A 15,569-nucleotide genomic window follows, 5' to 3' on the forward strand; every position below is an offset into this window, starting at 1 on the left:
GTCTCTCAGAAATCAGCTTTGTCAAGAGTAGGCTACTAACATCTAAAGCACTACATCATACACATTTTGTATTATTTGATATGTGTATTTAAATGTTTAAAACATCATACAATATGATACATGACTGAGTGCAAACTATGCCTCAGTTTAAAGCCTGTGCAGACCTCTAGCCCAGTTCTAGTAGTGACGGGTGACTTCTGAAGAGTGTTGTTACAGTTACAGTTTTAATCGGATTTATGGGTTCCACTAGTTTGCCTAACTGATAAGTTCTGTAATTTCTGCTGCATATGAGAAACCTTAAATGGCAAATGCTCCAAAGGCAGGATGAAACAGTGCTACTGGTTTGAACCGCGCCACATTTTTCAGGTCGGCCCTAAAAGACTGTGCAATGCAAGCTTGAGCGAAGGCGTTGGTTTACTAGCTGACCGGTCTCGATCATGTGACTACTAATTAGTGTTGTCACGGTACCAAAATTCCAGTAGTCTGTACCGATACCATGAAAAATGTACAGTTCTCAGTAACAATTTTGGTACCACAGCAAAATCTGTTGGAACTATTTTACTATTTTATGTAGCCTATTTTAAAAACATTAAATATGATTTGGAGCGTGTGTGTATGTTTATGTGTGTGTATATATAGGTGACCTCAATGAAATAAATTTTGAAATATAAATAAATAAATGCTCAAACATACATTTTGTACTGTTGAAAAAAATCCCGTTATTTTAGTCTTCGATATAGCCTACCGCTTTCCGCTTTGAGAGGGATGTGGGACACGAGCAGGAAAGAGACAATTTTTCTTTAATAATATCTTCATGTTATCTCCTGATGTTACAGGCCACTGACACTTGTTGTAAAAGGTCTGAAGAACGGGTTTTATCCTCCGCAGGGGCAAGACTTTCAGGCTATGTTTGATTTTGCGCTGCCAGAGAAGGCGAAACAAAAAATCACTGGCGCGTGAAACCTATCAGTGGGTACCGAATATACCCTGAATATATTCGCGTTTTGCAGGATTTTTTTCACATTGCAGCAAAACAGACATAAAATACTCCATAATTTCTTGTCATAGAGACATAAGTAATATATCAATTAAAACTATAGAATGTCTTTTATTTGTGTACAACATCGAGTAAAAACACAATGTTGTGCTTTTTGTAAAATAAAGAAAACTACATGATGCATGATCTCTCCTCTCCCTCTGAACGAAGTCCAATCTGATAGTTCTCAGAAAATGAACTGTTACTTATGAATACTAATGACAAAAAAAGGACATTTATGTCTAAAGAAACATTGAAATGTCAGGTTTTAAATCGTGCAAGTTAAATCGAAAAAAAACATTCTGTGTTTATGTAATCTGTATGAAAAGAGAGCCATGTCAGAAGTCCGAGATTCAGCTCATTACCCGCTAATGCCGCCACGCCCACGAAGCCAGCGCTGTTCAGATGCAAATTCAGAGGCAACACATGCATACATCGTCTCAATTGTGTATTTATTGTCTTGAAAAGTGTTTTATTTGGATGTTAAAGCCATGGTTAGTGATCTCTAGAAGACATGCCGTTAGTTCCTAGTTCCTTTTCTTTGTATGAATTTGTGGCCTAAAGGTGTACAGAGCGCCCTCCGGCTGCAAGTATGAATTGAAAACACAGTATCCAGCACTCATAGTGATGACAATAAATATTACTTCTCAGTATAGAAAATTGACATAACTATATAAGAATCCATCAATATTTCTCCAAATGTGCATGCTTTTAAGCTAAAAGCCTATATGAAATGCCATAGAGGTAACATAATTGTTCAGACACTTTGCATTACAGAAATACATTATATTTTAAAGAATATAATAGAATACCATTATTTTAAATTGTAATAATATTTCACATTATTGCTGTTTATGATGAGCTGAGACATTATTACAGAGGGTTTTTTTCACAACCTACCTGACTGACAGGCCTCATTAATATGCAAGTCATTTCAGGTCATTATGTGATTCTTTTGTCTTCTCAGGTGTAAATGGCCCATTATTCATGATGATTCACACCTCCATGCATACTGTGTTTCTTGACAAAAAGTGTCTTACAAAAACTAAATCAATATATTGTTTTATATGAAGGAGTAGGCAGCATAATTTTTACATAATTCTGAAGCAAAAACTCTAGTCTACAACCTCCAATACCCAGACGTCTTGTGAACACAGATTTAATATACTTTTTTTGGCCTCATTTCAGTGACTTGAGTTTTTTGTTTTTTCAATAACCACGCAGAAACATTATTCCTTCAAAAATACAAACATGTACATACATGTTCCTCACATATTATTGTAGCCTAGTTTGTGCTGAATACAGTGTAATGACACTTTTGACATTACCTCCCGATCAGGACTCGGATATATATGTATTAGGGGTGCAACGGTTCTCGGTAAAAAATCGAACCATACCGTTCTCAACTTACGGACCGCACTTGCACTGCGGTCCATCTTGAATGATGACGCATCTATTGGTTAATATGGTTTGTTTAAAATAGCACCAGGGAAAACAGACAGAGTTCAGATTATGTATGTTTCAGTCGATGGATGCACAAAACGTTACAACAACGATAATCAGAAAGCGTGGACAAAACAGTCACACTTTGTAAACTGTTAACTGCAAGTACCGTCTGCTGTAATGTCCAGTCATTTACGCCGTCATCACCCGGGTGTTGATAGCGTGTGAGCGCAGGTGAGACCTGAACAGCACACGTTGCTGTCTGAGTTTAAACTAACTCTTTTAAGCCTTGCTGATTTAAACCTTCAAGAACAAGACGCGAAAGAGAACTTGCGCGCGCTGTAAGAAGATTTGTGAGCGCTCATCCGAAGCGCGCACACGCTTATTCCAGTCAGCGCGCAAATATTGAGTTCTTTCAAGTCTTGCGCTTCGGCGGCCACATTCATACAAAAATTATGTCAACATGCCCGTCCTAGCGAGTATCCTAGCAAACATAGTCGGTTATGTCTTATGAACTATATTAGTCGAGAAAGACAGCGCATGTGTATGTACTGGATTGTGCATGACTTAAAGGGAAAACAACTATTCCTGCTGCCTGTATTTAATGTTAAATCAAACGACAAATAACAAAGAAATCACTCACTGCTCTTGACTGAATAGTTTTTGTAACTTCAATAATGATTGATCTTTATTTATTTTATACAGTAAAGATAATATGCAGTGATATTTTATATTTGATTACTATTTGAAAACTGTTAGATACCTGAAAAACCTGAAAAGCACTGTTCCTGGATCTGTTTTTTCGCTCTTCTTTATTCTTTTTTATGTAGGCTATTAAGTATCGGATCGGGACTCGGTATCGGCAGATACACAAAATCAAATGACTCGGACTCGGACTCGAGGGCAAAAAAACGTGATCGGGACATCCCTTCTTTTGCAACTGGTTTTCATAACCAATACCATAGAATCCACGAGGTCAGCCATGGTAATGAGGTGCCATGCATGGTTTTACCTGTGTTTATGATCTACAGATTTATGATACTGTGGAAAACCAATGGTTAATTTTATTAAAAGTAGAGTCCTAACTCGATCAGCATTTTATTTAAATTTTAAGTGAGGTTCATTTTTACAGATGTTACGGTTTGTGTTAATGAAAATAAATTTACATCTGCGTCCCAACTCAAGCTCAAGCTACTGTCAAATGTGTATTTTCAAGAGACAAACATGTAATATTTTTAATACCCCCTCCGTCAGCCCAGTGCTACCAAATCTGGTGCTGTAGAACTTTGACACTGGTGCCACTGCTCTCAAATGTTAGTTTGAAACCCTGTATTAATCCAATTTATTTATTTTATTACAGTTGCAGTGGATCCCCATGGACGGAGATGTGCACGATGGTGTGATGGACTTAGCAGCCTGTGAAGTCAGCCACTGCACAGACAGTCTGCCTGCAGACAGTGTGTGAACCTATTGCTGTGCAACACACACACTGGCCATAAAGCTAAAGTAACCAACAGTCCTCCTACATAGCGGACAGCTGGTAAGTCCACTCTGCATTGGGAGGGGTGGCAAACGTTGGATCTGGAGAGCCACAGTCTTGCAGAGATTTGCTTCAGCCCTAATCAAACACACTTAAACAACCTAATCAAGGTCTGAAGGGTTACTAGGTAGCTGTAGTCAGGTGAGTTTTTATCAGGGTTGGAGCTGAGCTCTGCAGCACTGTGCCTCTCCAGTACTGCAATTCACCACCCCTGGTCTAGGGGGTATTTTCTGTTTTAGCAATTTTGTTTTTGAATGAATGAGCTGGTGTTGGCTTCAGTTATGAGAGAGCTGGCATTTGCAGCAGGCACTTGTGTGTCTATGCATGTGTTGTTGCACATGTATCAGTTCACTGTGCTGCACTGCGCACATGCCACATGGCTCTCTACCCTTGTCCCATCCATCATTAGCTGTGCAGAGGATCAAATGGACAACGAAGGTGAGTACTCTGTATCTTATTACTCTGTGCACTGAAGTGTCTGGAACTCCGTCATTTGACTCTCTGCTCGCTCATTTTATCCAGAATCAAACACCCTCCATGTGGTCCATAGCCTTGACCTGCCTCCCCATGTAGCCCCCCTGTAGTTGCTTCAAGATCTGTCTCTTTTACCTGATTTGGATGTACTACACTCCTCCATTGTGCAAACATACCCAAGGGTGTGCTTGTGTTTTTGCTGACCATAATGGTGACTGTTGGTCATACAAAAAACACTGTGGTCATCTGTTTACTTTATAAACAGGAGGAAAACATGTCATTCCCAGATATCTGACTATCTAGTTATTTTTATTCAAAACACACCACAAAGACTGCACAGTGCTGTTTTGGGCTGAGATAAGCCCAGAGCATATGTGTGTGTGTGTAACTGTCTGAGTGCCTGGCATATAGTCATGGTGCAACAGTTTTGCAGTCAGTGAAAACATCAGTCTGTGCATTCAGCACTTTGTGCTGGGAGGAAATTATCTCTGAGTGTAATTACTGTACGCTTATCTGCTCTGCACGGCTCCCATCTTAGTCAAACTGCACTATAATTAGAACAGGGTTTTAAAGAGTTCATTACCAACACTTTTAGATTTTTATCTGGAGGTGGAGCAGTTCTGACATACACCTGCTTAAATGCCTTTGTACGTGTGTGAGCGTTTGTGACCATGTGCATATGTTGCGCAGTTCATGTCTCCTAGCTGGAATTCTGGATCCAGAAAATCTTATAGGAATTTAGAAATTTTGATTTTGATTGTGATTCAGTGTTTCTTTTTTAACAAGGTGATAAACTCAATCAGTGACGCTCACACCAGCTCTGCCTCTTGAAAAGAATGTCCCTGAGTGTTTTTTAGAACAGAAGGGAGGCTCGCAGAGGTTGGGGGCTTTAGCTCCCATCAGGGGAAGTGTGGCTATTTTTACCTCATAGGAAGTGTGTGTCTGTGTATGCCGAAATAGCCATGAGCGTGCTTCTTGTGGAGTGGTGTCGCAAATGCCTGGAGAGACTGAAGAGCCAAGACCAACAACTCTGGGGCTCTGCGTGGAGGTATGAGGAAGGAGCTCAGAGCCCAATGTTATTTTAACCCTTCTATCCGTCACTTCCTGTGTGTCGCCCATGTCCACCCCCATCCCATTTCTCTGTCCACTTCTTCAATTGCCCCCACCTCAAGGACATATGTCAGTGGTGACAAGGCTTCCTGGAGTGCTCCTAACGTGGTCCTCTGCAGACTAGGATGTGGGATGAAGATAGATGACACCAGACAGAAGATTCAAAAACTGGGCTGAGATGTTTAATAGCTCAAACTTTCTCTCACTTTTTTTTTGCAGTGTAGTTCAGCATCACATCAGAAGGAGGGAGAAGGTTATAGTATGATAAGATCATCCGCTGTGTGTCATATAACAGAGCAGGAGATGATGCAATAGGCCAGGTCTCTGAGAACACCTCTGTTTTCAGAACAGCATGTCCACACACACACGCCCACAGCCACTTTGTATATTGTATGGCATGCCAATGATAGCCACCCACATGTCAAAAATCCATTCATAAAAGTGTTGCTCATGCCTGCTTATGCATCACAAACAAAAACACTCTTAAATATGTCAGATTACTAAAAACATAACAGTAATGGATCAAAGAAACTCAAACTCAAGCCCATGAGCTCATCGTTTTTGTGTTTAACACTCATGCATAGTTACAGTTCTGCTTTGCCTGTTAAGTTTCAACATCAAAAACAAAAGCATATTTCAACAACTGTGTTTTGCTTAAAATGGGATATTTTTATCAATTATTTTCAATGAAAGGTTAGATTTTTGCTAATTTTATAAATTAAAGATCAAAAGGATAAACAATGCAGATTTATTTTTAGAGTCATCTTTGATCATATTTATGAAGGGGGCTAATAATTCTGGCCACAACTGTGTATGTGTATGTATGTTTTTTTTGTTTTTTTTTCCTCATATAGGATGCATTTCGTTAAGAATCAGTGTGGTAGTTTACATTTACATTTAATAATTTAGTACATTCATGTCACGCTAACGCAAAGGTAGGGTCACACTCAGGTGAAATTGCAGTTAATCATAATCATTAAAGTTTATTTTTAGCATGCGTTGTAAAGCCTTGCCAGTTAAACATTGTAGTACAGGTAATGTTCCTAAGTGTAGGAAGGAAGGGGACAGGGTTGGCGTTCAACTGCTGACTGAGCTTTATTTCAAGATTCCCAAACGTCCAACAAAAACTGTGCAAGGCACAACAGCAAAACAAAATAATCCACAAAGGGCTTCACTCCAGTCACGGCATATACAATACACAATGGGCTTCATTCCTGGTCAAGGCATATACAATCCACAATGGGCTTCACTCCAGTTTGTCGTGCACCAGCGGCTCAGTCAGCAGTTCCCCTCTCTCTCACCGACTCCTGCTTCTCGCGGCGTTTTAACCTGTCTCCGCGCCAATTACTGAAATGAGAAACAGGTGTTCGTGATTTACATTTAACCCGCTCACTCACCAAAGATCTCCCGATGCTCTCTCCCGCTGCAGACCTCGCTGAACCACGCCCCCCTCGCCACATACCCCCACCGCCCGACTCAGGCCGGGGAGCTGCCGCACCTCTATCTCCTGGGACAGGACAGCACCCAGCCCTCTGTCCGACGCGTCAGTCTACAACAGAAAAGGGAGAGAAAAATCAGAGTGAAGCAATGGTCCGCCACATAGAGCAGCCTTCACCTGGGTAAAGGCCTGCTGGCACAGCTCCGTCCACCGGAACGTATCTGGTGCATCCTTTTTAGTTAGATCAGTCAAAGAGCTGGTGAGGGCCAAATAATTAGGAACAAACCTCCTATAATATCCCGCCAGCCCGAGGAACTGTCTAACCTCCTTTTTGGTCTTGGGGCGCGGACAGGTCACAATCGCTGGCGTCTTATCAATTTGGGGACGCACCTGTCCATGCCCCAAGTGGAAGCCCAGATACCTTACTTCCACGCACCCAATCGCACACTTCTTCGGGTTGGCCGTGAGCCCGGCTCCCCTCAGCGATCTCAGGATGGCCCTCAAATGCTGCATATGCCGCTGCCAGTCATTACTGAAGATAATATCATCCAGATAGGCAGCAGCATATGCACAATGGGGCCGCAAAATTTTATCCATGAGACGCTGAAAGGTAGCCGGTGCCCCGAACAGCCCGAGCGGAAGGGTAACGAATTGGTGCAATCCAAACGGCGTCATGAAAGCTGTCTTTTCTTTGGATAATGGCGACAAGGGGATCTGCCAATACCCTTTCATTAAGTCCAGTGTTGAATAAAAGCGAGCCGTACCTAGCCGGTCAAGCATCTCGTCCACCTAAGGCATTGGATACGTGTCGAATTTCGACACTGCGTTCACCTTGTGGTAGTCCACACAGAACCGAACTGAGCCGTCCGTCTTGGGAACCAAAACTATCGGGCTCGCCCAGTTACTGCTGGACTCTTCTATTACTCCCATTTCAAGCATAGCCTCTAATTCTGCCTGAACTACGTTTTTTTTATGTTCCGGCAATCTATATGGCCGGCTGCAAACCACCACGCCCGGCTCGGTCTCGATGTGGTGCTGAATGAGGTTTGTACGGCCCGGTAGGGTAGAAAACACGTCTGCAAATTCTGCTTGTAACTTGGATAAATCAGTGAGCTGTGAGGGCGAGAGGTGATCTCCCCCAGGGGCATCATCCTCTCTGCTAATCACCGTCGCCAGCATCACTGATTCCGCGGACGAAAACAGGCTTTGATGCACCGACGTTTGGTTACATCCTGAGTCCACCAAAGCCTGATAGGTACCCCCCTTGACACTCACAGGTATTTGGTATTCGCCAGCTTGACCGGGGGCAGCCTGCGGATCGTCCGGGACCCGGATCAACGTCCCAACCTCCATCACTGGACACCTGTCCACAAAGTGCTCCGGGTCCCCGCAACGCCAACAGGCCGGCCCAGACCTGCTCTTGTGGCAGGGAGCGGGTTAAATGGTTGACGCAGAGAGAGGGGAGAAGCAGGAGCGGAGTCCGGCCCGGCAGCAGGGAGTCCCGCCCCCCTCTTGGTCCATAATACGGGCCCTGTTCAGTTCCACCCTGCCCCCGGGGCGGAACACGTGGTGGGCCGGGCGGGCGAGACCTGGGTAGAGGGACAGGTTTAGAGAGAGAGGGGGAATTAAAAGGAGAGAGAGAGGCAGATTGTAAGGGTTCGCCGACCCCTTGGCATGCCAACATGTGGTCCTCCGCCAGTTGGATGGCTCAGTCCAGCGACATGGGGCGGTGGCACTGGACCCACTCGGCGGTTTTCTTGGGGAGCCGAGTGATAAACTGCTCCAGTACCACGCGATCGATAACCAGGTCCACGTCGCTTCCCTCAGCCAGTAGCCATTTGCGGCACGAGTCCCGGAGCTGTTGGGCCAACACGAAGGGCCAGCCGGAATCGCCCAGGTCCAGGGAGCGGAAGCGTTGACGATGCTGCTCTGGGGTCCGGCCTACCCACTGGATGATGGGCCGCCGAAAATCGTCAGAGACCAGGAGGTTCTCTGCTGGCAGCTGCTGCGCCGCCACCTGCGACTCCCCCGAGAGGAGCGGGACCAACCTCATGGACCACTGGTCCCGCGGCCAGCCACTTGCCTCGGCTGACTGCTCGAACAAATCGAGGAAGGCCTCAGGGTCGTCACATGGCCCCATTTTGTTCAACGGCAGGTGGGTAGGCGCAGCCAGCTGCCCGATGGTCTCCTGGTGAACCTCCCGGTCAATCCAGCTCCGGAACCTCTCGCGGTCCTCCTGCTGGGCCTGCACGATGGCTTGGAAGCGCCGTTCTTGGTCGGTTCGCAGGTCCAGCAGGGCCTGATGTTGCTCCTGATGCAAGACCGCGAGGGACGCGATGACTTCCGCAAATGTCGATGGGGAGGACGGAGATTGCATGGCAGCGGCCACCCAGCTTCCTTCCCAGGTTTCGGCACCAGTGTAGTACAGGTAATGTTCTTAAGTGTAGGAAGGAAGGGGACAGGGTCGGCGTTCAACTGCTGACTTAGCTTTATTTCAAGATTCACAAACGTCCAACAAAAACTGCAAGGCACAACAGCAAAACAAAATAATCCACAAAGGGCTTCACTCCAGTCACGGCATATACAATCCACAATGGGCTTCACTCCAGTTTGTCGTGCACCAGCGGCTCAGTCAGCAGTTCCCCTCTCTCTCACCGACTCCTGCTTCTAGCGGCGTTTTAACCTGTCTCCGTGGCAATTACTGAAATGAGAAACAGGTGTTCGTGATTTACATTTAACCCACTCACTCACCAAAGATCTCCCAATGCTCTATCCCGCTGCTGACCTCGCTGAACCACGCCCCCCTCGCCACAAACATATTTTATTTGCACACTGTTCTGACATGCGTTATTCTGAGCCTGTACACCCAAAGGGCGCACACACTAAAAGCCTGTCAAACAGCGCCTGCGTACTAAACTAACGTTTGCTGCTTATTGCGCTTAAACTGTCAAATATACACAAGGTTTACATAAATACAATTGGTTATGTCTTAAGTGAAAAAACAGTCGGGAGAAAACTGGATGTGTGTCTGTATATTAGATCCGTGCATGAGGTCTTAAAGCGAAAACAGCCTAATAAATCTGCAGCCATCTGTTAATCATCAAATAAGGACAAAGAGAAAATCACTCTTCACTGAATAACTTCAGTAGATTTAATAATAATCAGTCCATACAAAATGTATACAGTGATGTCTGATTTGTTTACATTAAATTTCTTGTCTGCTACTACTACTACTACTACTACTACTGCTACTACTACTACTACTACTACTAATACTGATAATAAATTTTATTTGTTGTGCACCTTTCTCAAACTCAAGCATGTACGAAACAAGCACGCTACAGCATGTACGAAACAATAACAAATCAAAGCAGCAATACATATTATCAAAAAATACACAGTGATAAATTATAAATGAAAAGCTTGACTAAAAAGATGTTAAGTTTCTTAAAACAATCCAAAGATAGTTTAGTCCATGTACTATATAAGTTAAAATCAGAATGAGTTTTGTATATATTTCAAGCTCTTAATTGAGCTTGCAGGTAAACCCACAAAGAGAGAATTACAATAATCAAGCCTCAATGTGATGAAGGCATGGATAAGCCTCTCAGCATCAGGCCTAGAGAGAAATGGTCCAATGTGAGCAATGTTCCGAAGATGGGGGAAAAAAACAACCTTTTTTTTTATGTTTTTAAAATGAGAATTAAAAGTTAGTTGAGCATCTCAACCTCACACCCAAATTACGCACATGGACGGAAGGGGACATTTGGTTATTGTCAACTGAAAGTTTAAAATCATTGTACTCTTTGACATAAGGAGTGCCGGTTAATACAATTTCAGTTTTGGAACAATTTAGCTTAAAGTTGTTTCTCATCCATTCCTTGATTTATAACAAAACAGGCAGAGAGAGTCGAAGAGGAAGAAGTGAGATTAGGGTGAGTGCTACTATTAATCTGTGTGTCATCCGCATAACAATGATAGCTCAGGCCATACTTCTGATTAATCTGCCCAAGAGGCAGCACATACTACTGTTAAGTACACCTACTGTCAAAAAATAAAGCACTGTTTATTTAATTTGTATTTTATATTGTGTTGTATTTGTAATGTGCATCTTTGTTCTTATTTTTAATAAAGATAAAATAATAGAGATTTTCATCTTCGCCCACCCCTACTAAATAGTCTCATTCTTTTTGTTTATATTTTACCTTGTAATGCTACATTTTTAAAATGGGGAAATTAGTTTGGCTGTACTGCTCAGTCACTTGCAAAATAGTAAAACCAACATGAAAAAAATCAATCGTGATTTTTTTTTTTTTTCTGAAAAAAATAGATATTTCTGCCATATCACCCACCTCTACTGTGGAGGAGTGTGTTGTGTCAGGAGCTAGTTTGAGGATAAAGAGTGAGGAGGAAGTGATCTGAGGCATGCAGTAGAGTAACCATCGTATGATCAGTGGAGCAGTGGCGTTGTGCAAATAAGGTCCAGTTGGTTACCTGATTTGTGAGTAGCTGCAGTAGACACTTGAGGTCAGTCGAGGCAAGCAGAGTGTGGAAGTCAGCAGTATGAGGTTTTTCTAGGTGGATGTTGAAGTCTCAAAGTACTACCAGAGTAGTACCATCCTCAGGGAAGGATGAGAGTAACGCATCCAACTCCTCCAAGAAGTTACCTAGCTTACCTATGCTAGTGAAATTTCACAATTATCCATACTAATACTAGGTTAATTAATGTAAGTAAAAAATCTTCAAAACGGCTACAGAAGACAAGTAAATGGTCAACAATACAATAAGAATAAAGAAATTAATTACAGACAGAACTGACCAAAAAATAAAACTGAACAAATATATGAATGCAATAAACCGTGCTTTAGGTTTTTTATAAAGATGTACTAACATTGGTGTTCAGATAAGTAATACCCAACAGAAATTGAATAAAGTAATCAAAAGTAAAATAACTGCTGTATACATTAAATATAATCCTTATTTAAAACTACAAAAGTTCTTCATTCGAGAGCAATTTGAGTGATTTTATTTTATGGAGAGCAATTCGAGTTCTTCATTTGAGAGCATTCAGGTGATTTTTTTTTTCTTTCTTTTTTTTTTTAGATTAACAATGACTGCAGTTAGTGTTGGCTGCTGTCACTTTAAGAGCTGCACGGACCCAGTATAGGACTACTGTTACACACGTGCATTTTCTCAGTGTTCATTTAAGACATAACCGACTGTGTTTATGGTTATTAGGCTATTTGACCGTTTAGACGCGAATCTGAAGCTCATAGTTTACTTTGCTTATGTGCGTTCCACCCCGTCTCGGAGCATACGCACAGATGGTCGCCTAGGGAACATCGTCTTATCCGTGGCTTAATGCGCTTTTATTAGCACTGTTTAATATCAAGCACGTCCTGCAGTTTAGCAACAGTATACTGCATTTTACATCACTCACTTGTTTGGCTGATTTGGATGTTAAGTTTGGGCTGGGGAGGAATGAAAGAGCACCGCTGTGAAGGAAAGGAAGTTGCGCTGGATGTAACGTGGTAGCGGTGCAGTAATCGTTTTATCTCGATTATCTTGTTTTCATAATCGGAAGCTGAAATTGGAAATACAATTAATTGCACAACTCTAAGCTGACCAGTACCCCCAGCCCTCCCAGTCAGGCGAGTGAAATTAGTGGAGGGGAAATTAGTGTAGCATTGTCATCTGGTCTGATCCAGGTCTCAGTCAGGGCTATGATGTTGAGACCTGAATGACTTTTAATAGATGCAATGAAGTCTGCTTTGTTAATGGCAGGCTGGCAATTCCAGAGACCAATAAGAAAAGAAAGTAATGTGGTAGCACATAGTGAAGTGGGGTCACAAAAACAAACAGATGAGAACAAGCTGTCGAAAATAGGAAGGAAAAAAAGCAATGCTGAAGTGCCATGTCTGTGTGCCACAGTATACTAACCAATTATATGCCGCATGATATGTTATTGAATTCATCAGGCCACGCCTTGGTATTCAACAAAACTAAACTAAAAAGCCACGTGACACTGCACGAGAACAAACAAGACTTCAGCACGCATTACCACAATAAACACCGTAAACAAAAAATGTGTCCTAGCAACGATAACTGTGCTAAAATGAAACGAGAAAAGAAACAAATACACTTACACGCTGTTGTCCACTTCTGTTGCTTGACTGCTTCTCCTAATGATTATTTACTAACATGGTTTAAGTACTTTACCTGGCTCTGGTCATGCCTTAGTATTTAAAAAATGAAACCGAAAAGCCATGCGACACTGCATGAGAACAAACACAACTTTAGCATGGTTTACCCACACATAGGCGTAATTTGCGGGTGGGACAGGTGGGACATGCCAGGGTCGATATTGTCCCCACCACTTTTTGAAACCTCTCGCGTCACGCATGTATACAAATAAAAAAGAAACATCTCTAGTTCCATTCAATTCACATTTATTTGTATAGCGCTTTTCACAATGCATATCATTTAAAAGTAGCTTTACAGAGAATGCATGTCAACATTAGAATTTAAAGGATGCAGTTAGCAAATAATGTAGTAATTTAGGCAATTAATTTACAGGTAGAAGGTAGAAGCAATGAGCTCCTGGAAAAATGAATTGCATATTAACAATAATTAGGATATATAGAAATTTGGGAATGTGCATGTTGATGTCTTCCTCGCAGGAGTTGGCGCCGTCTCTTCAAAGGTGTTGGTCATAAGGTGTTGCTCTAGTTGATTAGCAATTCGTTCGTTTGTGTTAAATAAAATTGCTGCCGTTATCAGTTGCGCAACAGTTTTCTCTTTGCGCACATGCACACTGCAGTCTTCACACAGACGAGCGCTTCTATCTATTGCTGTTTCGGCCGGAGACTCTATTTGTTCCGGTGAAATCATAAACAAAATGCACATAAATGTGTCCCTGCTCTTGATATACAATGTAGGACTTTGCCTATTTATTAGCTCAATTAATTGTAAAGAGGGGTAATTAAGTTACAGGGAATAAGAATCGAATCAACTGTAATTGATTCACTGTAAATGATTCAGAATTAATATTTAACACTTCATCAATTATTCGTCCAGCAAAAAATTGAGGTTAAAGTATTTTACCAATTCTGGATAAAATATTATTCTGTGGCCAACAGTAGCAATGTTTTATGATTATTATAAGCAAGAGGTAACTTGATCTTTTAAGTTTAAGGCAGTAACTTGACATTGACTCTATTTAATGCATTAACTAAGATTGAGCAATAGTTAAATTTGTTACAGAAAGTTATTTTTTTGTTAATGTTAGTTTAGAAACACAACTGATCATTGTTAGTTTTATCTCAGGTCCAATAAATAAGTTATTTTGATTTTCGTAATGTTATTAAACAGTAACTAAGAAATTAACATTAATTAATAATTTATTGTCAGTTTAGTGATAATGAATTAACATGTTAACTAATGAAGCTGTATGTTTTCAAAGTTTTACTGAACAATAACAAATAATCAGAACATTTCTAATCATTAGGGCATGTTGTAGTCCAGATTAAAATATAAAAATGTTTAGGTTTGAAAATACATATCCTTTTAAGTCTTTTTTTTTTTAAGTATTCACTATTTAGTGCTGTAATGAACAACACTGAGATTACAAAAAAATGAATGGCTGTTTGAAGCATTTTAAAAATTTCACTAGCGCAGTTACTTTGTTTGCACGGTTTCCGTGGTAACCGCTGCATGCTGCTGTTCCAACAGCACCCTCTGCTGTCAGAGTGAACGTGCACGTTCATTCAGCTCGTCTCCTTCACTGGTTCCGCCATGTGCTTCTTGTGCACGTTGGGATTGTTTACGTCTGAGCGCGTGTCCTTTTGACGCAGAATACAGCGGCGTTGTGCATTTTATACAATTGATGGGTAAAGTATTCTTAATTGCCTTTATAAAAAATTAATAATTGGTAATAAATTATTATTTACGGTATTCTGAAGTGCCGACGATTACAATATCCTGCATATTCATTATCGCGATTTATCGCATTACAGAATATCGGCACAAGTCTATTTCGGTTTAAAGGAGTTTCACCAGTTTCCAGCAAGAGAGAGAAGTTTTGCCTGTACCTGCATTCACTCTGACAGCTGAGGTAGTTGGGTGTTCCGTGACTCTTGTTGAGCGGAATCCCAGCTTGGATTGGCCGTTTTGCGGTGACGTCTTCTCAGGGAAGCCCGGCGTTGGGTAGCGCGAAAGCTTTGAAGTTATTGCTGGCTGGTGAAACGTGCTGTTCTGAGAGTCTGGCTTGAGTGGCTCTCTTCTTGGAGACTTTGGTCAGATAGTTCAGCGGAGTGTTTCAGAGTTCTGGATGTGACGGCTGTTGGGTGAGAAGTATCAGCTGTGCAGCTTGTGGATGAAGATAGTCAGCGACTGTTAGATGTAAAGTTCAGCCATGGTCAAAGTATCAGTTCTTCAACAACTAGCTGTTTTGGACAGCATAGTTTTAAAGGAGAAAGTTTGCTCAATCCTCAGATGCGATCCTCCAATGAGACGTTGCTACGGAGCTT

General features: G+C 41.9%; 1 protein-coding gene across 6 annotated transcripts in view; it reads left to right on the plus strand.

Annotated features, from left to right (window-relative positions):
- Nucleotides 1-15,569, plus strand: part of tnk2b (tyrosine kinase, non-receptor, 2b) — a 156,277-nt gene that overhangs the window by 40,530 nt on the left and 100,178 nt on the right. For 4 of the 6 annotated variants that reach the window (XM_067361959.1, XM_067361957.1, XM_067361958.1 and 1 more), the window contains one exon: nucleotides 3,840-4,019. The exons of 1 other annotated variant lie outside the window; for it this stretch is intronic. The gene's annotated coding sequence lies outside the window, so the exon portion shown is untranslated. Of the gene's footprint in view, nucleotides 1-3,421; nucleotides 3,455-3,839; nucleotides 4,020-15,569 lie in introns of those variants that run through there. One more of the 6 variants, XM_067361960.1, reaches the window with a different exon arrangement.

The sequence above is a fragment of the Chanodichthys erythropterus genome, chromosome 16 (genome assembly GCF_024489055.1).
Source record: "Chanodichthys erythropterus isolate Z2021 chromosome 16, ASM2448905v1, whole genome shotgun sequence".
In the NCBI taxonomy this organism is placed as follows: Eukaryota; Metazoa; Chordata; class Actinopteri; order Cypriniformes; family Xenocyprididae; genus Chanodichthys; species Chanodichthys erythropterus.